Source organism: Myotis daubentonii, chromosome X (genome assembly GCF_963259705.1).
Source record: "Myotis daubentonii chromosome X, mMyoDau2.1, whole genome shotgun sequence".
Taxonomy (NCBI): Eukaryota; Metazoa; Chordata; class Mammalia; order Chiroptera; family Vespertilionidae; genus Myotis; species Myotis daubentonii.
Genome location: NC_081861.1, coordinates 68,464,381 through 68,489,575, shown reverse-complemented (window position 1 = coordinate 68,489,575; position 25,195 = coordinate 68,464,381). Strand labels below are relative to the sequence as shown.

General features: G+C 40.8%; 1 protein-coding gene and 1 pseudogene across 1 annotated transcript in view; one reads left to right on the top strand and one right to left on the bottom strand.

Annotated features, from left to right (window-relative positions):
* The window catches only part of PCDH11X (protocadherin 11 X-linked), a 919,146-nt gene that overhangs the window by 227,470 nt on the left and 666,481 nt on the right, over positions 1-25,195 (top strand). The gene's annotated exons all lie outside the window — the stretch shown is intronic.
* On the bottom strand, positions 17,495-17,837 carry LOC132223248 (cyclin-dependent kinase 2-associated protein 1-like; annotated as a pseudogene).

The following is a 25,195-nucleotide window of genomic DNA, read 5'->3' as shown; positions in this document are numbered from 1 at the left end:
CACACTGTTGCAAATGGCAGTATTTCATATTTACTTATGGCTCAGTAGTATTTTATATATATATATATCACATCTTCTTTATCCAATCATCTATCAAAGGACACTCCCCCTAAGTAACCCAGAGGAGTTGGAATGAATGTCTCATCTCCTATTTCTCCTGCCTAAGTAAATCTGCTTGTTTAGCTATGAACTGAGTTGAATTTTGTAATTTAGATTACATATGTTTAAAGAAACTATAGTAGGCACAGTATTTTTCAAAACTTGATTTATAAGAAAAATTAAGATAATATTTATAAAGGTCAGTATACTAAAGTATCTTTATATGTAAACTAGAGGCCCGGTGCATGAAATCTGTGCATGGGAGGGGTGTTCCTCAGCCTGGCCTGCACCCTCTCCAATCTGGGATCCCTCTCACAATCTGGGACCTCTGGCTCCTAACAGCTCACCTGCCTGCCTGCCTAATTGCCCTTAACCACTTCTGCCTGCCAGCCTGATCGCCCCCTAACCACTCCCCTGCTGGCCTGTTTGACGCCTAACTGCTCCCTTGCCAGCTTGATTGCCTCCAACTGCCCTCCCCTGCCAACCTGATTGCCCACAACTGCTCTCCCATGCTGGCCTGATCACTCACAACTGCCATCCCCTGCTGTGACCTGCCTCCTCCACTGGGACCTTCCTCCTCCACACAAGGTGGCGGAAATGCCAGGACGAGCCTCTTCTGTGCTGCATGGAGCCGAGGGACCCCCAGACCTCACCGAGCAGAGTTGCTGCTGAGCCCTGCCTCTGCTGTGCATGTGGCCATCTTGTGGTGGCCATCTTTTGATGACATTGCACAAGAGGGCGCAAGGACCACCTAGGCTTTTATTAGTATAGATGAGTTTTGTTGGCATGGGTAACACTATTGAAATGATTTGCTTTAGAAAGGATGTAAAAACTTCTGCCTATTTTCAAATTACATTGATTTGTTTGCTTTAATATTTTGCAAATCACAGAGGAATAAAAATCATGGTAAAGACATTATTAAGTTCTGAGATAAAAACTATTAAAAATAGTATAATAGCCCTAACTGGTTTGGCTCAGTGGATGGAGTGTCGGCCTGCAGACTGAAGGGTCCCAGGTTCAATTCTGGTCTAGGGCATGCCCCCTGATTGAGAGCACATCCAGTAGGGGGTGTGCAGGAGGTAGCTGATTGATGTTTCTCTCTCATCGATGTTTCTCTCTATTCCTCTCACTTCCTATCTGTAAAAAATCAATAAAATATATTTTAAAAAATAGTATAATATATATAGTCCAGTTATAATTAATTTCTCTCTCTTTCCCCCCTCCCCTCCTTCCCCCTCCTCTTTCTTCCCCTCCCCTCCCTTCTCCTCCCATTCCCTCTCCTCTTGTCTCCTCTCCCCTGCATTCTGTTCCTCCACCTCTTACCCTCACTGTCTCTCAATGAAGTTCTGAGTTTATACTAAGGCCACAAACATAGAGTAGAAACTAAACTCCCAGACACAAATATTCTGCAAAATTCCAATCAACTCTATAGGTATACATTTCCCTATAGACTATTTTACTTCATTTTTTCCAAGCCATAGCAGACATTGTATGTTAGTATCACCAATTTGAAGTTATATTCTGTCTACTTATGACAGTATTGAACTTCATTATATTTGTAATTTTAATTTTCTAAAAAAATATTATTTTCCCAGAATTCTTAGCTTTCTCCTCTTTATTCAAACTCACTGGAATACACACTATCACAATTTTATGAAGTCACACAATTTTACTATTTACTATAGACTTTTTGTTTTACCTAGAGTAAAAAAAAGAAATTAAAAAAATAAAATAAATTAAAAAAAATATAATATATATATTCTAGAGGCTCGGCGCACAAAAATTTGTGCACTCAGTGGGGAGGGGGGTCCCTCAGCCTGGCCTGTGCCCTCTCGCAGTCTGGGACCCCTCGGGAGATAACGCCCCGCTGGCTTAGGACTGCTCCCAGGTGGCAGAGGGCAGGCCCAATCCCTAGGTGCAGCCCCTGGTTAGGCTCAAGCAGGGCCGATTGGGGAGTTGGGGCATCGCCCCCTGTCATGCACAGAGCAGGGCGGATCAGGAGGTTGCGATGCAACCCTTAGTCACGCTCAGGGTAGGGCTGATTGGGGGGTTAGGGCACCCTCCCCTGTCACACTCAAGACAGGGTCAATGGGGAGGTTGCAGCGCCACCCCTGTCACGCACAGAGCAGGGCCAATTAGGGGGTTTGGGCGTTGCCCCCTGTCACTCACAGAGCAGGGCCGATCAGGGGGTTGGGGCACCGCCACTCTCACACTCAGGGCAGGGCCGATGGGGAGGTTATGGCTGTACCCCATCACACACAGAGCAGGGCCCATGGGGGGGGTTGGGGCGCCACACCCTGTCACACACAGAGCAGCAGGGCGATCAGGAGGTTGGGGAGCTCCCCCCTATCAGGCACAGAGCAGGGCTGATCAGGGGATTGGGGCGCCTTCCCCTGTCAGGAACAGAGCAGGGTGGATAGGGAGGTTGTGGCCCCACCCCCTGTCACACACAGAGCCTCAGGGAGATCAGGGGGTTTGGGCACTGCCCCCTGTCACGCTTTCCCGGTGCTGGGAGGCCTCGCAGCTCCGCTGATCCCAGTGCTGGGAGGCATATTACCCTTTTACTATATAGGGTAGAGGCCTGGTGCACGGGTGGGGGCCGGTTGGTTTGCCCTGAAGGGTGTCCTGGATCAGGGTGGGGTCCCCACTGTGTTGCCTGGCCAGCGTGGGTGAGGGGATGATGGCTGTTTGCAGCTGGTCACACACCCAACAGGGTGGGGGTCCACACTGGGGTGCCTGGACAGTCTGGGTGAGGGGCTGAGGGCTGTTTTCAGGCTTGGGGTGACTGAAGCTCCCAACCGCTCTTTTTTTTCTTTCTTCTTCTTTTTTTTTTTTTTTATTCTGGGCCAGCTTTAGCTTTGAGGCTTGGCTCCAGCTCTTAGGCCTCCACTGCTGAAAGTAGGTTTCTGGCCTTTCCTTACAATGTTGCGATCCTGCTGGCTGAAGCCCGGCGGACTAAAGCAGGTTTCTGAGGTTTTGTTTAGCTTCTATATTTGTTACATAGTTGCTTAGAATTGCAGCTCAGAGGCCTGCAGCGGCAGGCGGGGAACTTTGGAGCCCTCCGTCACTGAAGCAAGCAAGCCTCATGTTAGTTTCAAGCTGCTTGGCTGCCGGCCGCCATCTTGGCTGGCAGTTAATTTACGTATCGCCCTGATTACCTGATTAGCCAATGGGAAGGGTAGCAGTCGTACGCTAATTACCCTGCCTCTCTTTTATTAGATAGGATATATATATATATATATATATATATATATATATATATATATATATATATATTCTGGTGGGATTAGATGCAGAAATCTTTTTCCACTACGAAAAAAATATCTGTGAATATTTATCTTTATAAATGTTCATTGAATAGTAAATGCATTTTTACTCACAGGATTTCTTATTTCATCGGTGCTAATATTAGTTACAATACCAGTCATGTATTTACATATTTGAGTTGTAATCTAGTTATATAAAGCTATTAGAAATAACTGAATTACACTTCACGTGTTTCTCAAATATCCTGAGTGTTCTTTATTGCATTAGCAGAAGACAATTTTATATTTTACTGGCATATGGATACATGCTTTAAGTGCATCATGAGGCACAGGGCCACAAACCACATTAATTCAACAGACAATGGTATGATGAAAAAAACCCTGGTGTTAACCTATTATTTTTAAAAGTAGCTATAAAATTGACTATCATATTTGTAAGATTTTGTATTCTTTATAATGGTAATTCATAATTAGTCACCTATACCTTCTGTAATTATTAAAAATCATAATATAGAATGATGAGGAATGTATTAAAGATCATCAAACCCTAAGAGGTTCAGTTAACTGGAATTTTTATGGCAATTATTTTTTAGGTAAGATGCAGAAAGCAGGACTTATAGTAAATTGACTTTCCAACATATTTTAAGTATCATGCTAAATGTTTTCATCTGTACTTACTACATTATTTAATTTTCAGAATATTTAGTTGAGGTTGGTACTATTATTCCCCTTCTCCAAATGAGGAAATGAAAGCTCAGATATAATTATACTAGAGGCCCAGTACTTACTGGGGACTCCATTCCCCTGGCTGCCTGCCCCTGCCACCCCCTGGTTGTCAGCCCATGTCTAACTCCTCATTGGGTCAAACTCCCGCCCTAGGGGACAATTTGCATATTAGCCTTTTATTATATAGGACTAGAGGCTCGGTGCACAAAAATTTGTGCACTTGGGGGGAAGGGGGGGTCCCTCAGTCCGGCCTGTGCCCTCTCACAGTCCGGGACCCCTCGGGAGATAATGACCTGCTGTCTTAGGCCTGCTCCCAGGTGGCAGAGGGCAGGCCCAATCCCTAGGTGCAGCCCCTGTCAGACTCAGAGCAGGGCCTATTGGAGAGTTGGGGCGCCGCCCCTGTCATTCACAGAGCAGGGTGGACCGGGAGGTTGTGATGCCACCCTCAGTCACGCTCAGGGTAGGGCCGATTGGGGGGTTGGGGCACCGCCCCCTGTCACACTCAAGGCAGGGTCAATGGGCAGGTTGTGGTGCCACCCCCTGTCATGCACAGAGCAGGGCCCATCAGGGGGGTGGGGCTCTGTACCCTGTCACGCACAGAGCAGGGCCCATCAGGGGGTTGGGGAGCTCCCCCCTGTCACTCACAGAGTAGGGTCGATAGGGGAATTGGGGCACCGCCCCCTGTCATACACAGAGCAGGGTGGATCAGAGGGTTGGGGCACTGTACCCTGTCACACTCAGGGCAGGGCCGATGGGGAGGTTATGGCTGTACCCCATCACACACAGAGCAGGGCCCATGGTGGAGGTTGGGGCGCAACACCCTGTCACACACAGAGCAGCAGGGCGATCAGGAGGTTGGGGAGCTCCCCCCTATCAGGCACAGAGCAGGGCTGATCAGGGGATTGGGGCGCCTTCCCCTGTCACAAACAGAGCAGGGCGGATAAGGAGGTTTTGCCCCCTCCCCCTGTCACACACAGAGCCTCAGGGAGATCAGGGGTTTTGGGCGCTGACCTCTGTCATGCTGATCCTGGTGCTGGGAGGCATTTTACCCTTTTACTATATAGAGGCCTGGTGCACGGGTGGGGGCCGGCTGGTTTGCCCTGAAGGGTGTCCTGAATCAGGGTGGGGGTCCCCACTGGGGTGCCTGGCCAGCCTGGATGAGGGGATGATGGCTGTTTGCAGCTGGTCACACACCCTTCAGGGTGGGGGTCCCCACTGGTGTGCCTGGCTAGTCTGGGTGAGGGGCTGAGGGCTGTTTTCAGGCTGGCCGGTGACTAAAGCTCCCAACCGCTCCTTTTTTTCTTTTTTCTTTTTTAAATTCTGGGCCAGCTTTAGCTCTGAGGCTCCAGCTCTGAGGCTTCCGCTGCTGAAAGCAGGTTTCTGGCGTTTGTTTACCTTCTGTATTTGAAACAATGTTGCGATCCTGCTGGCTGAAGCCTGGCGGACTAAAGCAGGTTTCTGGGGTTTTGTTTAGCTTCTATATTTGTAACATAGTTGCTTAGAGTTGCAGCTCAGAGGCTGGCAGCAGCAAGTGGGGAACGTTGGAGTCCTCCGTCACTGAAGCAAGCAAGCCTCATGTTAGTTTCAAGCTGCCTGGCTGTCGGCCACCATCTTTCTGGCAGTTAATTTGCATATCACCCTGATTAGCCAATGGGAAGGGTAGTGGTCGTACGCTAATTACCATGTTTCTCTTTTATTAGATAGGACTAGAGGCCCGGTGCACAAAATTCATGCATTGGTGGGTGGGGTTCCCTCATCCAAGCCTGCCCCTCAGTCCGGGAGCCCTCAGTGGATGTTTCACTGACGGCCACAGTCTGGCAGCAGAGGCTCGGACCAGGCGTCCCTTGTGTGTGTGTGTGTGTGTGTGTGTGTGTGTGTGTGTGTGTGTGTCTGCTGGGGGCCTGCCCCCAGCCACACCATGAAGGCTTGGAGCAGGTGCCCCTCTCTGTTGATCTCTCAGGCTCCTGGCCTCCACTGATTGTTGTACTCTCCCTTGAGCTGTGGACAGGGTAGGGTGCTGCCTACAGGCCGTGCTTTCCTGCTCACGGATCGCCATGGTGACCCAGGAGTAGGTGCACACCAGGACTGCCTGCAGTCCGCCCTTTCCTGCTCTGGGATCGCTGCCGGAGACCCAGGAGCAGGCACACATGGAGGATGCCTGCAGGCCGCCCTTTCCAGCTCTGGGATCGCAATGGTGACCCAGGAGCAGGCCTTGCTGGGTACTGCCTACAGGCCGCATTTTCCTGCTCACCGATCACTGGATAGCCAGGGCACCCATGGTCAAATCCTACTGAGTGCTCCCTGTGGGCGGCACTTTCCTGCTCTCTAATTGCCATGGTGTCCTGGATGGAGACGGGGCTTAGGCAGCACCCAGAGGTCCCAGATGGGGGCGGGGCTTAGGCAGCACATGGGAGTCCTGGCTGGGGGCAAGGCTTAGGCGGTGCCCCGCCACCCAGGGCTACACACAAGGCCCGGATGGCGGCTTGCACTGTCCCGCCCTGCCTGCAGTAGTCAAATTAGCCACCCTCTTTGTTGGTGGCTAATTTGCATATCGTGCTGATTAGCCAATGGGAGGTGTAGCGAAGGTACGGTTAATTACCATCTTTGTCTATTATTAGATAGGATACCTGTCCAAGGTCACAGAACTCATGGGCCTTAGTAGAACCTAGGCCCATGCTCATGTAGACCTGGTTTCACTTCATAGCTGATCGTTTAATTGAAAATGTCTATTCAACTCTCAACATTGCTTTGGAGATAATTTGAAATGTGTCAAGAGTGCCGCCCCTGTCATGCACAGAGCAGGGCAGACCGGGAGGTTGCGATGCCACCCTCAGTCACACTCGGGGTATGGCCAATTGGGGGGTTGGGGCACTGCCTCCTGTCACACTCAAGGCTGATTAATTCCTAAATAACTTATAAGTAGTAAAATTGGCTTAAGTATATCTCTTTATCTGTATTTTGGACCTAGAAATAAAGGAGTTTGATTTAACAAAGAATGAACAAGATCACTGCTCTTGTCATTTCCTGATTGTGTAAGCCATTTTTAAGTCAATTTATCTATTTGAGTGGCTGATGGGGATAATGTATGACAAAGTCACAGGTGTTTTTTTGTTTGTTTGTTTGTTTCGAGAATCCAATAAAATATTTCATTTGAAAACTTTTACTTCATCACTCAAAATCTCATCAGTAAGAAATGTCTACCTTATTTCAAGTTTAATGTAATCATTGTTCCTTCTCCAGAAGTTTAAGGAAGAAGTACTTGGAATTAAAAAGCAAGCTCAGTACAGTTTTGAATTAGCCTTTGAAACTCAAAATAAAGCCAATTCTTTATTGGAAACCAGTTGCTCAAGAGAATTTATCAAGTGTATAAAGTATACTTCAGAGAAACAGAGTTTGTATTTCCGTGAGTATAAAATATCCATTGTGTAGTTATCAAGAACTCTTTATCTCGTCTCCCAGAAAACTTAAATTTCCTACTCCATAAAAGGTAATGCGGAATTTTTAAAGTAATAACTATTTTCACTTTTCTTAGAGGAAAGTAGCTATGAAGAGAAAATGGACCTACAGAGGTATGTTAGAATGAGATGTCCTGATAAATGTGCCTGAATAAAATTTGAACTAGGTTCCTTTACATTACTTTGATTTATATTGCCACTTGGTACATATTAGTTTACACATTTCAGGACAATTTCATTACTATATTTAAGTTATAAAAAGACCAAGTGAAGAACCACAAATCAACATCCAATTTAGAATTTATTTTTAAACAAAAAGTCAATACTGAAACAAAACCAGACAATGCAATGTGGAAAACTTCCCATAAGAGAATACTTGAATGGAAAAGACTATGAATCTTTTGTTGAAGATTCTGTGGGTTATTTTAAATGCTACCAAATGTCATTACGTTATTTTTGCTGTACATATTACTATCACTTATGTTTATTTTATTTTATTGTTTAAAGTATTACAAATAGTAGTACATATGTCTCCTTTTTTTTCCCATTGACCTTCCCCAGCCTTCCTTACCCCTCAGCACATGACTTCACCCCCCCCCAAGTGCCTTGTGTCCATTGGTTATGCTTATCTGCATGCATACAAGTCCTTCGGTTGATCTCTTACTTCCCCCACACCAACCTTCCCCAGCCTTCCCACTGTAATTTTACAGTCTGTTCAATGCTTCTCTGCCTATGTATCTATCTTTTTATTCATCAGGTTATCATGTTCTTTCTTATCCATACATGAGTGAGATCATGTGGTATTTTTCTTTCACTGTCTGGCTTATTTCACTTAGCATAATGCTCTTCAGTTCCATCCATGCTGCTGCAAATGGTAAGAATTCCATCTTTTTTTTTACAGCAGCATAGTATTCCAATGTGTAGCTGTACCACAGTTTTCTAATCCACTCATCTGCTGATCAGCACTTAGGCTGTTTCCAAATCTTAGCTATTGTAAAATGTGCTGCTATGAACATAGGGATGCATATATCCTTTCTGATTGGTGTTTCTGTTTGAACAGACTGTAAAATTACAGTGGGAAGGCTGGGGAAGGTTGGTGTGGGGGAAGTAAGAGATCAACCGAAGGACTTGTATGCATGCAGATAAGCATAACCAATGGACACAAGGCACTTGGGGGGGGGGGGGTGAAGTCATGTGCTGAGGGGTAAGGAAGGCTGGGGAAGGTCAATGGGGAAAAAAAGGAGACATATGTACTACTATTTGTAATACTTTAAACAATAAAAGTGGTATTACTGAGTCATATGGGAGTTCCGTTTTTAATTTTTTGAGGAAACACAATACTGTTTCCCACAATGGCTGCACCAGTCTGTATTCCCTCCAGCAGTGCAGGAGGATTTCTTTTTCTCCGCATCCTCTCCAGCACTTGTCATTCGTTGGTTTGTTGATTGTAGCCATTCTGATATGCAATACTGTTTCCCACAGTGGCTTCACCAGTCTGCATTCCCACCAGGAGTGCAGGAGGGTTCCTTTTTCTCTGCATCCTCTCCAGCACTTGTCATTTGTTGATTTGTTGATGATAGCCATTCTGACTGGTGTGAGGTGGTACCTCATTGTTGTTTTTATCTGCATCTCTTGGATGATTAGTGACTTTGAGCATGTTTTCATTTGTCTCTTGGATTTCTGAATGTCCTCTTTCAAAAAGTGTCTATTTAGGTCCTTTGCTCATTTTTTTATTGGATTGTTTATCTTCCTTTTATTGAGTTGTATGAGTCCCCTGTAAATGTTGGAGATTAAAATCTTATCAGAGATAACATTTGCAAATATGTTCTCCCATGCAGTTGGATTTCTTATTGTTTTGTTGGTAGTTTCTTTTATGTGCAGAAGCTTTTAATTTTTATGTAGTCCCATTTGTTTATTTTCTCCTTAGTCTCTCTTGCCCTGGGGTCTGTGTCTATAAAAATATTGCTACACATATGTCTGCAATTTTGCTGCCTATGGAGTCTTGTAGGATATTTATGGTTTCCTGTCTTACATTCAAGTCCTTCAACTATTTTGAGTTTGTTTTTGTGTATGGTGTAAGTTGGTGGTCTAGTGTCATTTTTTTTTTTTTTGCATGTATCTGACCAAATTTCCCAGCAACATTTATTAAAGTGTCTACTTTGGCTCCATTGTATGCTCTTGCCTCTTTTGTCAAATATTAATTGAGTATAATGGCTTGGGTCAATATCTGGGTCCTCTATTCTGTTCCATTGGTTTATATATCTGTTCTTGTACCAGTACCAGGCAGTTTTGAGAATCATGGCTTGGTAATATATTTTGATGTCTGGTATTGTGATCCCTCCAACTTTGTCCTTCTTTCTCAGGATAGCTGTGGCAACTCAGGGTCTTTTTTATTCCAGATGAGTTTTTGGAGAGTTTTTTCTAGATTTTTGAAATATGCCATTGGTATTTTAATAGGTATTGCATTGAATCTGTAGATTTCTTTAGGGAGTATGAAAATTTTAATGGTGTTTATTCTACCAATCCATGAACATGGTATGTTCTTCCATTTGTTTATGTCTTCCTCTTTCTCTTTTTACAATGTCCTGTAGTTTTTTCAAGTAGAGGTCTTTTACAACCTTGGTTAAGTTTATTCCTAAGTATCTTAATTTTTTTTGGTGCAATGGTAAATGGGATTTTTTTTTCATTTATCTTTCTGTGAGTTTATTATTGGTGTTTAAAAAGGCCATAGATTTTTCTGGGTGTTAATTTTGTATCCTGCTACATTGCTGAATTCATGTATTAAGTCTAATAATTTTTTGATGGAGTCTTTAGGGTTCTCTATGTACAGTATCATGTCATCTGCAAATAAGGGCAGTTTTACTTCTTCCTTTCCAATTTGGATGCCTTTTATTTCTTCTTCTTGTCTGATCGCTATGGCTAGTACTTCTAGTAGTATGTCGAACGGGAGTGGTGAAAGTGGGCATCCTTGTCTTGTTCCAGTTCTTAGAGGAAATGAGTTTAGTTTTTGCCCATAGACTATGATGTTGGCTGTAGGTTTGTCATATAGGGATTTTATTATGTTGAGGAATGATCCCTCTATTCCACTTTGTTGAGAGTTTTTTTGAGAAAGGTTGTTGGATTTTGTCAAATGCTTTTGCTGCATCAATTGATATGATTATGTGATTTTTGTTACTTAGTTTGTGTGATGTATCACATTCATTGATTTGAAGATATTATACCATCCTTGCATCCCTGAAATAAATCCCACTTGGTTATGGTGTATGATCTTTCTAATGTATTACGGAATCAAATTTGCTAGAATTTTGTTGAGGATTTTAGCATCTATGTTCATTAAGGATATTGGCCTGTAGTTCCCTTTTTGTGTGGTGTCTTTATCTGGTTTTGGAATTAGGGTAATGCTGGCTTCATAGGAAGAGTTTGGAAGTGTGCCTTCCTCTTGAATTATTTGGAATAGTCTGAGGAGGATAGCTTTTAGTTCTTCTTTAAATGCTTGGTAGAACACCCTCTAAATATGTCAGGACTAAGCCTTTTATTTCCGGGAAGATTTTTGATCGCTGTTTCAATTTCTTCAGTAGTTATTAGCCTATTCATGTTTTTTTATTATTATTATTCTTGGTTGAGTTTTGGGAGCTTGTATTTTTCTAGGAATATTTCCATTTCATCTTGGTTGTCCATTTTGTTGGAATAGAGTTGTTAATAGTATTTTTCATAATTGTTTGTATTTCTGTGGGATTGGTTGTTATTTCACTTCTTTCATTTCTGATTTTGTTTATTTGGGTCCTCCCTCTTTGCTTCTTGGTGAGCCTGGCTAGAGGTTCATCAATCTTGTTTATCTTTACAAAGAAACAACTCTTGGTTTTGTTGATCTTTTGTATTGATTTTTTGGTCTCTATGTCATTTATCTCCGCTCTGATCTTTATTATTTCCTTCATTCTGCTTACCTTGGACTTTTCTTTTTGTTCTCTTTCTAACACTTTGAGTTGTAGGGTTAGATAATTTATTACCATTGTTTCTTGTTTTTTTGAGGTAAGCTTATAGTGCTATGAAATTCCCTCTGAAGACTGCTTTCACTGTATCCCATAGATTTTGGATTGTTGTGTTTCAATGTTGTTTGTTGTCATGATGCCTTTTTTTTCTTCTTTTATCTCTCTGGTAACCCAGTCATTGTTTAATAGCATGCTATTTAGTCTCCAGGTATTTGATTTTTTTAATTGTGTTTATTATAGTTGTTTTCTAGTTTTATGCCATTGTGATCTGAGATGGTGCTTGATATGATTTCTATCTTCTTGAATTTGAAGAGACTTTGCCTGTGACACAATATATGGCCTATCTTTGAAAATGACCCATGTGTAATTGAGAAGAATGTATATTTTGTGGCTTTGGGGTGAAATGTTCTGAAAATATCAATTAATTCCATCTGATCTAGTGAGTCATTTAGAATTGAAGTTTCTTTGCTGATTTTTTGTTTAGAGGATTTTTCCAATGGTGATAGTGGGATATTAAAGTCCCCTACTATTCCTTGATATCCTCCAGAAGTTTTTTTTATGTATTTGGGTGCTCCTGTATTGGGTGTGCGTATGTTTACCAGAGTTATATCTTCTCGTTGGCTTGCTTTCTTTAGTATTATGAAGTGGCCTTCCTTATATCTTGTTATGTCCTTCATTTGAGATTTAATTTTTCAGATATAAGTATTGCTACTCCAGCTTTTTTTCATTTCCATTTTCCTTAAAAACATTTTTACGCCCTGACCGGTTTGGCTCAGTGGATAGAGCATCGGCCTGCGGACTGAAGGGTCCCAGGTTCGATCCTGGTCAAGGGCATGTACCTTGGTTGCGGGCACATCCCCAGTAGGAGGTGTGCAGTAGGCAGCTGATCGATGTTTCTCTCTCATTGATGTTTCTAGCTCTCTATCCCTCTCCCTTCCTCTCTGTAAAAAATTAATAAAATATATTTAAAAAAAAAACAAAAACAAAAACAAACAAACAAAAAAACATTTTTACATCCCTTCACCCTCCATCTGTGTGAGTCCTTTTTTCTGAGGTGGGTTTCCCGTAGATAGCAGATATATGGGGCATGTTTTCTTATCCACACAGCTACTCTACGTCTTTTGGTTGGGGCATTTAATCCATTTACACTTAAAGTTATTATTGATAGGTACTTGTTTGTCACCATTTTTATTAGTTACACCCGTGTTCCTTCTTCGCTTCCTTTTTCTTTTTTACAGCAGACTCTTTAGCATTTCTTGCATTGCTGGTTTGGAGGTAATAAACTCCCTTAGTCCCTTTTTGTCTGTGAAGCTCCTGATTTCACCCTCAATTTTGATTGATAGCCTTGCTGGGTACAGTATTCTTGGATTCAGACCCTTCCTTTGCATGATTTTGTATATTTCATTCCATTCCCTTCTGGCTTGATGTGTTTCTGTTGATAAATCAGTCACTAGTCTGATGGGGATCCTTTGTAGGTAACTTTCTGTCTCTCTGAGGCCACTTTTAGGATTCTTACTTTGTCATTGGTGTTTGCCAGTTTAATTATAATGTGCCTTGGTATTGGCCTTTTGGGGTTCATTTTGTTTGGTTCTCTGTGATCTTCTTGGGTTTGTGTGAGTTTTTCTTCCCAAAATCAGGGAAGTTTTCTGTCATTATTTCTTCAAACAGGTTTTCTATTCCTTGCTCAGTTTCTTCTCCTTCTGTTACCTCTATTATGCGGATGTTGTTTTGTTTCGTGTTGTCTCAAAGTTCCTTGAGGCTCTTCTCCTGTTTTTTTACGGTTTTTGTTTTTGTTTTTCTAGATGCTGCTCTGCTTGGGTATTTTTTCCTACCTTGTCTTCTAGCTCACTGATGTGGTCCTCTGCTTCTTCTTGTCTACTGTTGATGCTTTCTACTGAGTTCTTCATAGCAGTGATGTTATTTTTCTTTTCTTCTTGGTTTTTCTTCATTTCCTCTTGGTTCTTACACATATTGTTGAATTTGTCTTCCATTCTTTTCTGCGACCTTATGACCACTTCTCTGAATTCTTTCTTTTATATATTGTTTGCCTCCATTTCATTTACTTCCTTTTCTGGTGATGCCTCTTTTTCTTTCATATGTGGGCTGTTTCTTTGTCTCCCCATGATCTCTCTTCTCCAGGTGTCTGGTTATGTAGTTCTCTCTCTCCTTTCCATGAGAAGGTGCAGAGATCATTGGCATCTGCATATTCGTGCTGCCTGAGATTTGGTGTTCCTGGGTTCACAGCTGGTCCCTGGGTGTTGGGATTGTAGGGTCCTGTGATGTATAGGCTTCCGATCATGGCCACTCTCTTCTTTAAGATGGTGCAGTCTCCCTATCACTTGTGTTTTGAACTTTACATAAGAGTCATGTTAGCAATCATTTAAATTTGTATTAATGTGTTTAGATAGAATTTTTAAAATTTGTGATCCTACTCTAAAATTTAACTGTTTTTAGTTCTTTTATTGATAATTTTTACCTAAAAGAAATAACACATACAGCCTGGATGATGTGGCTCAGTGGTTGAGTGGCAGACCATGAACCAGGAGGTAATGGTTTGATTACCAGTCAGGGCACATGCCCAGGTTTCAAGCTTGATCCCCAGTGGGGGGTGTGCAGGAGGCAGCCAAGCAATGATTCTCTCTCATCATTGATGTTTCTATCTCTCTCTCTCTTTTCCTTCCTCTCTCTAATATATATATATATATATATATATATATATATATATATATATATAATGAAATAACACACACAAAGGAACTGAGTACTCTTCATGTATGAAAAGTGTCTGGTATTTTTATATTTAGAATGCATGCATAATTTAGTTTTGCTTTTACATGCATTTATATTGTTGTTATAATACATTTGTTGCTTTATACTTTATTCTAAGCTAAGAGATATCTTTAGCCCTAACCGGTTTGGTTCAGTGTATAGAGCTTCAGCCTGTGGACTAAATGGTGACTGAAGGGTCCCAGGTTTGATTCTGGTAAAAGGCGTATACCTTGGTTGCAGGCATATCCCCAGTAGGGGGTGTGCAGGAGGCAGCTCATTGATGATTCTCTCTCATCGATGTTTCTAATTCTCAATCCCTCTCCTCTCCTCTCTGTAAAAAATTAATAAAATCTATTACAGAAAAAAGATATATTTTTAGGTATAAATTACACTTGAAAACAATAAGTTAGGTTTTCCAAACAACACTATGGACACTGATCTGAGAAATGAAAAATGATATTCTATTATGTAAAAATAATTTCTTTAATAAATTAGGCAATATTAAAGGAAAATATGAATATGTTCTTGAGGGGTTGCATGGAGGTGTATTGGCATTCTTAATTATAGAGATGGTCTAGGAATTCTCTGTTTTGAATCAGATTGTAGGGTTAATCCCTGCTCTCTATAATGTGTCTGCATTTTTTCCCAACTAAATGGGAGCTACAGTTGATAGTTTATATGGTCACAGAATCTTGTTATAGGAGGTTTCTACATAATGTGTTTTAAGATACCACATAACATGTCAAAAATACCATAGTGAATCTGACAGCCTTTATCATTTGCTCATTGATATTGAAGCTAATTTTACTTTGAAAATTAAAATTGTGTTATCTTAATATCTTTCAAGTATATAAAGATATCTTTCCATCTATACTACATTTTTATTTTATTATTAAACTGGAATTAAAAGCTCCAACAACACAAATAAAATAAAATAATACTAATGACATTAATGGTGCCTTAGTTCACTTACTAAAACACCAACATAATGCAATTTTGAAAATTATTTTTTGATTCTTCATTTACATTCTATTTGCCATGTGTTAATCTTGAACTTACATATGATAATTCATTTTTATATAGTTACTAGTGGCCCAGTGCACAAAATTCATGCACGGAGGGAGGTGGGGTTCCCGCAGCCCAGCCTGCACCCTCTCTAATTGGGGAACCCTTGGGGGATGTCCAACTGCTGGTTTAGGCCTGATCCCTGGGATCCCACTAACTGGCAGCCGGACATCCCTCTTGCAATCTGGGACCACTGGCTCCTAACTGCTCACCTGCCTGCTGACCTGATCTCCCTAACTGCTCTCCCTGCTGGCCTGACCCCCCTTACTGCTCTCCCCTGCCAGCTTGATTGTCCTAACTGCTCGCCCCTGGTGGCTTGATCCCCCTAACTGCTCTCTCCTGCTGCCCTGATCGCCCCTAACTGGCTCTGCTTCAGCCCCGCCACCATGGCTTTGTCCAAAAGGACATCCAGAAAGTTGTCTGGAAGTTGTTTGCTCTAATTAGCACATTACCCTTTTTTTAGTATAGATTGATTTCAGAGAGGGAGGGAGATAGAAACATCAATGATGAGAGAGAATCATTGACTGACTGCCTCCTGCACGCCCCACACTGGGGATCAAACCCATAACCCAGGCATGTTCCCTGACCAGGAATTGAACTCTGGGCCCTTCAGTCCTCAGGCAGAGGCTCTATCCATTGAGCAACACTGGCCATGGATACACTTTCCCTTTCCACTGGGACGTGTTCTGTTAGCTGGAGCTGAAACACTGAAGCTGTCTCACTGGGGCAGAGTGGGGTGCAGTGGGTTGGAGTAGGTGAAGCCCCCTGAAAGCTGGAGAGGGGCCTTGTTTAACAGCCGGACTGTTTCATGGCTGTGCTGCCTCGCAGTTGAATGGCCACACTGTTGGCCTGTGCTACTGTCAGTGAGAGTTTATACAACTGAACTGTCTGCACGGATAGCTTCCTCCTCACCACACCCCCAAGCTAGGGGTTCCTCTTAGGGTTGAAGTGACACTGACCACCCTTGGTTGGTAGCCCAATCGGCTACTTTGGAAAGAGAAGTGGGGAATCCTGATTTTACGTGAATGCTCCAATTTCTTAAGTTGGCAACTAATGCGAACTTCAGATGTTTGGGCCAAACCAGAGAGGTGGTCAGGTCTGGTGTCCAGGCCACTGGGGGGCACTGGGATCAGCCCAGCTGTAAAGGGACCCTAGGCGTCTGGGCAGGTGAAGGGGTTGGGGGTACGCTTGGGTAATTCCGATGTCACCCCACTTGGTTTTTTGGTTTTTTTTTCCCCCACTGATCACAATTTATTATAATCTGTTGGCAGCATAGATAGATATTAGTTACCAGAACTATGTCTTCATAGAAGTGGACAGTATGTAGGCGTTCTATGGGGAACTGTGTGCACTTAAGCATCAGCATGATCTTTCAGTTTCTTTTTTGTTGTTGTTGTTAATGAAAATAAGCTTTATTACATCAAGTAATAAATACATACAAAGATGCAAACACTATTAGTCACTGTCTTCCAGATGTTTGGATCCACTGATGGGAAAGGCGAAACTGAAATGTACATACATCCTTGGGGGAAATTTCAGGGGTCTTTGTCAGGCAAGGTTCAATAAATTGCTCTTTCTTCTGTATTTATAAATTGTGCATTTTAAAGATTGACTTCAAAGTACTAATAGTCATGCAAATGCTTAAGCAAAAAAAGAAAAAGTTACATTGAAAAGAATTTATACTGTGTGGTGAATGGGCACTGGTTACTAAAGCGCTGCCTCAGGACTCACTGAAACAAACCCTCAGAGTTGGATCAGCTCAGAAGAGAAACATAAAGAACCATGTGAGTAACAGAAATGTATCCAGAAGAGAAACACGTATCTGGGAGGCCAACTACAGTTTGCTGTGATAGGTAACTGACATGCATCATGTAAAGCAATGCTTTAAAAAACACACACAAAATGCCCTGGGTAGTTCCTAACTAATATGTAAATCTAATAACTGCAAATATATCTTCTCCATCTCAGCGAGGGGAGGTTCAGAGCCTGATGAACCACGGGAGGGGCATGGGGAGGAGAAACCAAGCTGTTACTATTTTGAAACCAAGTTTCATCTGAAGGGGATGCAAGCATGAGCTGTCACTTCTTGGAAGAAGAGGGAAAGCCTTTCACGCTGACTTAGGGGCTAGGACCTGGTGTTCCGCTCCATCTCATCCAAGCACTCCCGAACCAGCTCTGTCGTGTAGATGATGCCTCTTTTCGGTCTCTCCATTGCGCTCTTGCTGCCCGCGTACGTGAGTCAGATCTCCTTCCCTAGTTCTTCAATGATGACCAGCAGTTCAGCATATTTGCTCTGGGGCACCTGGCTGTTCTCTGTTCCCTGCATGTTAGAGTTGGTGGTCCTAGTCACTCAGCAGCTGGCGGTACTGGGAAGACGTTGCCATGCTGGTGGAAAGCGGGTGAATGCTCCCAGAGGCCTTGATGGAGGTGGCCGGCATGTGCATGGTCAAGTTTGGTTTGTAAGACATCCTCCCCGCCCCCCGCATCCCGCTGTGGGACGCAGGCCCCATGAGACGGCATCAGCAGCGTGGGCCTGGGGTCTGTGTGCCTGTCTGTGTGCCTGCCCAGCTCCCGCACACTTTTTGTTGTTGACAGCTCAGGCGCACTGACAAATATGGCTGTCCCCTCACCCTGACATGCCCCAGTATCATGATCTTTCAGTTTCTTGATGTTCTGCTTGTGCTGCTCAATTTCTTTCTGCAGACGCTCAATCTACTTTTTATGATGAGTGATCTCTTCTTCATGTTGTTTCTTCAAGGCTGCCAGCTGTTCTTTAATCCGCTCTGGGAAGTATCCTTCCTCTTCAGCCTTCTCTTTTTTTGTGAAGGTCCCCATGGCTTCCCTGATTGCGCCTGCCTTGGAGCTGAAATTATCTGACCATTGCAGCCAAAGCCTCTGGCTTGCATGGCCCTCACCCCCCACACTTCGAGCTGCAGATGTGCCACTGATGCAGAGACTGCCCTGGTTGTCAGTGCCCCGCCGTTCCGGACCACCCCACTTAGTTTTAAATGCAAACCTGCCGTGGACAGGCCTTGAAGGTCTTTTTGCCATAGTGATCACTGGGAAGCAGGCGAGCCAGCACCCCCGACCCGGGTGCCGGGGGTGCCGGCTGTCCTCGCCAGTGGCTCTCTCTGCCTCCAATCCACAATGCAATCACTGATAACCGGCCGCCTTTGCCTGGCCTCCACCTCTTGCCTTCTGCCTGGGTTTCCAATCCCTTTCACCTCCTAGCATTGCCACTATGTTTGCAAATTAACCGCCATCTTTGTTGGAGGTTAACCGCCATCTTCGTTGGCAGTTAATTTACATATCTCCCTGATTAGCCAATGGGAAGGGTAGCGCAGTTATGGCTAATTACCATGTTTCTCTTTTATTAGATAGGATACCTTGCACATATATTGAGGACATGATTTATTGCTTATCATTATAGTTAAGTGAACTTAATGAGTATACTGGTACTTTTTAGACAATAGATATTTTGCTCATTATATTGTGGATTCGATTTGAGGCCAGCTATTTGCCATTATAATTGAAGTTATTTTTTAATCATGATGATAGGATGTAATTTCAGAGCCACAGATAATAAAAACAGTGTCTACTGAATCCGCTTTAATTCTTTCCATATTCATGCTGTTCTTCTCACTTCAATGTTTGTCTTGGATACTCAAGTCTTTGGACATAACTTCCTAATGATTATCCACTTCTCTCAGGTCTACTCATTGTAATTCAGTCTTGCAAAGTTGCTAGTCCCAAGGCTGAGTGTTTGCAAAATAGATATCTACCTTTCTGTTTTCATCAGTGAATAGTAATGCCTAAAAGGTAAAGGATTGGTGGTAAGAGTTGACAAAAGTCTATAAACTATTGTTGGAATATATTTTGTAAACCTACCTAAATGGGCCATTAGAGGCTATAAATGATATTAGTAAAGTCATTTATGTATACATAAATACAGTCTATTTTAATTGTGTGCCTAATTAGTCTATAAACATGTGTAGGTCACAGGGCTTACACATGACCACAGACAAATTATCATTAATTTTAAGACATAATTTTACAAAACATTTTGGAGCAAGAAAGATATATTTAATCATTGATATAGACATATTTCATAATTTAAGTGTACAAATATATGTGTGTTTATGCTTATGAATTCTGACTTGAATTCACATTTACATAAAAAACACAACTTAATACATATTCAGATTAAAATATTGATTTTTTATTTTAATGCTACAATTTACTCATGATTTACAATATTCAGAAATTATGGTGGATAATTAAATTTTATATCACAGTTCAAAGTGCATATATTCTTCTCTTGCCTGAATTATTTCCATCATCATTAACACTGGGAAGCTTTTGGAGGACTAAAGAGAATAGATGCCTGTAAGTGTTTCTAAAGAAATAAAAATCCCAAGGGTTAAATTAGATTTTTGGATCAAAATTAAACTGAAGTTTAAAGTATGGCAATGCTGTAGAGATATTAAAAGCTATTAAAACGCTGATTCCAAGTGTTTATAAACATTTAGCTATATGACATGAGTACATTAATTTTATACTTTTAAAAAATGACTTAGTTAATGTTCCAAATAACATTACTAACCATAAATAAATAGACAGCCAGACTTATCCAGAAAAATGGGTTTGTTCAGGAACAACAAAAACCAGAATTAGGAACATAAGGTCTATAGACAAAACTAATGCAAGTCCAGAGAAACAAGGAGAGGAAAGCTCTTGTATAGACTTGGGAGGAGTTGTTGTAAACAAAGAGTCTTTGTTGTAAACAAAGTTCTAAATGTAGTGATTTTTCATCAGCTGAGTTATGGCAGCTTCCCATTGGCTGAGGTGTTACTGGGCAAGAGGAATCTTTTCTTCTTCCTGCTAAGGTACTAATGTAGTATCACTTCCTATTGGAGATACTGGCATAACCTTTCCCTGTTGGGGTCAGTAGTGTACAAGTGAGAGTGTTCTCTTCTAGCCTTCCAACTCCATTTTAAATGACCTTTCTGTTTGTTAATATTGGCAAAATATTTACAGTAAAAATCTAATGTATACTTCTTGACAATAAACATTGTGTTCCAGAAAACCTAAAGCATAATAATGATACTATTTCATGTTTATACAGGATTTCCCCATATATTACATTATTTAAGCCTCAAACCATTGTGAATTAGGTAAGACATGGATTATTAATCTCCATTTAAAAATGAGAAAACTGTACTTTAAGAAGGTATTTTACTTTTCTAGTGCTAATTTAAGTCCAGTGATATTTTTAAAGCACCACATTGCTTCTGAGTATTCAGAATCTTATTTTCTTTCACTTTATTGAGAGTAAAGAACAATTGTAAAATTAGAGTGGTTTTAGGCCTATATATCTTTATAACATATGTGTAGGTACAAAAGCTTAATAGTAAGAATGAAGCTGGTATATGTCAAATTAATTCTAAACCATAAGAATTGCAACAATAAAGCGTTCTTTGTCATTTCCTTGCCTATTTTCATTATATAAAATTATGTAAGTATCACATCACATTTGGGATATATATATATATATATATATATATATATATATATATATATATCGAAGAAACCATAACACATTGATTCTTATGATGGGGAACAATATCAGACCTCTGATCTTAGAATTACAATTCTATAATTTAGACCTCTTCAATTTGGTAATTTTATGATAACGTTGCAAACCTGGGGATAGCTACTACTTAATACTTCTGCTTACTTATTTCACATGTATTTAATGTTGATTTACTCATCATTTGGAAAGCATTATATAGATTCTAGCTACAGGTAAATGCATCTGCTCATTTTGCATATGCAATGTGATATGTACAACTAATTGAATATATAAGAATTTTCCTTGATTCAATCAGGCTTTTCTGTTTTATTCATAGGTACAGATTGTTATGGACACTTAAATTGCATCATTGAGAAAAAGTTTGACTCCTAAAAACCTGGATTAGCTAATTACTTGACACTGAGACAATTTCATTTATACCCTGATTAACTCTCACTCTAAAAATACTGAAAATTATTTAAATAAAATCATAACTTTATTCTATTCTATGTGCCATAAGATAAAAGTAACTCTATGTAAAGTGGAATAGTTTCCCTAAGTTTAACGTGGCCATACAATTTTATGGTCATTATAGTTATAAACCTTTGGAAGAGCTTATTACCATGAACTCTATTTTTTTCCTTAAAAAAAGTCTAACATCTTTTAAATATAATCTACATCTCATAAAATACACCAATTTTTATGTAGACTTTGATGTGCTCTGACAAATGTGTACATTCATGTAAGCATCACCAAAATCAAGTTATAAATAGTTTCCATCAAATCAAATAGCTCCCTCCTGCCCCTTTTTAGTTACTCTTCCTTTACCCTGTCCTAGGCAGTACTGATCTGCTTTCTGTCCCTATAGGTTAGGTTGGTCTATGTTAGAATTTCATAGAAGTGGAATCATACAGTAATTATCGACGTGATTTTATAATAATTAAGGAATATATTAGTTCAAATTGAGCTGTGCAGCAATGTTTATAAAGAGAAATTGCTGTTTAGGTTTAGTAATAATGTCAAATCCTATAGTTGAGGATGTTTGACATTTTAAATTTCATTTTTTAAGAAGTGAATGGAATTCTAGTACCACTATTCCATAACAAAGACTGAAAATTTCATGTAGAGTACAAATCTATCCCAATTTTGATTACCTCAGTGCCCTTTGTGTTGAATGTGCTGTAGAATTAAAACATCTACAGTATATATCTCATTAGCACTTCAAGGTACTAAAAGATAAACGTTATTTCATAGCTTTGATATCTGTTATATGTACTTGAGTCCTAAAATTGAAAAATTGAGTATTTTATATATTCAATGAAAAATATTGATATGAATTTTCAAGAACTATACCACACATTAAAGTTTTATATAAGTATTGCTATTTTTTTGAAACAAGTTCGTTTTGTTTCCTTTTATTTTATTTTATTTTTTAAAATATATTTTATTGATTTTTTACAGAGAGGAAGGGAGAGAGATAGAGAGTTAGAAACATCGATGAGAGAGAAACATTGATCAGCTGCCTCCTGCACATCTCCTATTGGGGATGTGCCCGCAACCCAGGTACATGCCCTTGACCGGAATCTAACCTGGGACCTTTCAGTCTGCAGGCCGACGTTCTATCCACTGAGCCAAACCGGTTCCGGCAGTATTGCTATTTTTAAAGGCAGATGATATCATGAAAGATGTTGGAGAGAATTACTGAGTATAAAATTTCGCAAAATAATTAAGCTTGAACTGAAGAATAAAGACTAAACTTTAAACATTCTGGAGGTCTCTGGAATGAATTATATTTTACTTTCAGTAAATGCATTAAAGATATCATGACTGATAATGGATATGCTATGTATCTGTGTTCTTATAAGATAATGACAGTCTCTTTTCCCTAGCACCTATTTTTTTTCTTGCATCCAATGAAAGTATCGGAATGAATTGGCCATCATTATAGTTAAATATTATGGAGCACTTAAAACATCTTCTTTAGTGAGAAGCACATTATTATTTTAAGTAAAAAGGCAATTTTTAACCAAGCTAATTCAACTTTGCCTTCCTGGACAAATAGCTTTTAGTTCTTAACTGCAGTTTATTTAGAAACTCTTTTATAGTTCTCAATCTTGGCTGCACATTAGAATTACATGGGTAGTGTCTCAAAAATACTGGTACTAGGCCCCACCCACAGCCAGATATTTTGCTTATGGTACTGCGTTGAACCTAGGCATTAGCATTTTTAATAAGTGCCCTAGGTGATTCAAATGTGTAGCAAAAGTTGAGCACTAACTGACTAGATGACCTTAGGTTCCCTAAAGTTTTGTGATCCTAAGTTTGCTCTTATGTTAGTTAGGAAAAATATTTTAATACTTTATGTATATATATATTTTTAAATTTGAGGGGGCAAAAGAGTTATATTTAGAATTTGCATTCCTATCCTTACAATAGGGGTCCTCTACTTTGGCTGCACTTTAGAATTTCTTGGATACATTAAAACATAGTGAAGGTCCTCCAGTCATTCTAATATATAGCTACTAGAGGCCTGGTGCAACAAAAATTCTTGCACTGAAGGGGGCGTCCCTCAGCCCGGCCTGCACTCTCTCACAGTCCGAAGTCCTCAGGGGCTGTCCTACTGACAGCTTAGGCCAGCTCTTCTGTGTGAGGCAACCCGGCTGATCAGGGGAAGGCACCGCCCCCATCACTCTGCTGCTCCTGCCACTGCTGGTCACCGTGGCTGACTGCCTTCGGCCCTCATAGCCGCTGTGGCAGCCGCTGGCCCTGGCTCTCACTTCTTAGTGCTGGCCCCATCCCTTGCCCACTGGTGGGTGGGGGATGACCTGGGGCCAGGCTGGCTGGGGGAGGGGCTGTGGGAGGTTGAGGCACAGCAGGTCGCACCCCATCCAGCCTCTGATGAAGCATGGCACTGGTACCGGTCCCACACTGCTGCCTCTGTGGCTGCCTCTGTGGAAGGGTCAGCACTGGGACCAGGACCTCACAGCCTCCTATCTTGCCACCTCTGCCAAAGGGGCCATGGTGCTGGACCGGTCCACGCAGAGGCCTCTCCTTTGCCACCGCCTCTCCCGCCCTGCCAGCCCTTGACCTTCACAGCCACTGTGGCTTTGTCTGGAAGGATGTCCAGAAGAAATGTGGTCTATCTGGTCTAATTAGCATATTACCCTTTTATTAGTATAGAGAGAATCATCCATCTAGCCACTAGAAAAAGCCTGATGGTCTTTGATTGGTTTAGTTAGAATAAAACTCAGAGAAAGCAATTCATATCCCCATGTTTAGATCTCTATTGCTATAATATTATAGAAAGAGTATTAGTCAAAATCAGAAGACTTGGACCCACCTGTTTTGACAACTTGTTTAATATCAGAAAGAATAAATAATCTTCATGATATAAATGCAAAATATCTCCTAAAATGCTGCTATAATAATTATCAGATGATATTTCAGATTAATTTCAAAAAATTTTAGAAGTAACAACCTAAGATGTGTCATGTAGTTTGGCAATAGTAGGTATGTACTGATGCCTCTCAAAGGTCATGGATCCAATTCTGGCATTATCATTTGCCTTATATATGAAACATTCATGTATTTTCTATTAAGAGTTAAAATAATAAGCTATTCTGCCTCCTTAAGGAGTTTTTTCTTAGAATTATATTCAATTCTCTATTAGGAATGTATGTATATTTATATTTATGTTAACTTATTTCTATCAAACAAAGCTTGGAATTTTTCAAGTCTATTGTTTCCTACCTCTTTTTCTTGAGAGATACATATCTGACTATTTATTTAAAAAGAGAAAACTTATTAATTGTCTTAAAATTGCTGTTGATGAAATCAATTCCATAATGCTTACATCTAACTTAGAATACACCTGATAGGAAAAAGATGATCAGTAGAAAATGATGAAAGCTTACTTCTCTTAGAAAAGTACATTGGACTAAACTTCATGTACTATTATCCCTGTGATTATCTATATCAGTCATTCTCCCTTGGAAAATAAGTTGTTTTTTAATGTAATTTGACAATTGCTACTATACTAGTACACCTGCCATTGCTGTTAATCAAACTTGTTTTCTTTTCTAAACATTACAAAAAGCAACGCTTACTTTGTCCATTGTTTATCTGCTCAGTAATTGAATACCTAAAGTCACATAAGGATTATAGATGTTTATATCTCCATATTTCTTTAAAAATTGGTTAGTTAGTGTGTATTGTTTAAAAAATAAAGTATTTAAGACTGAATGACATTCATAA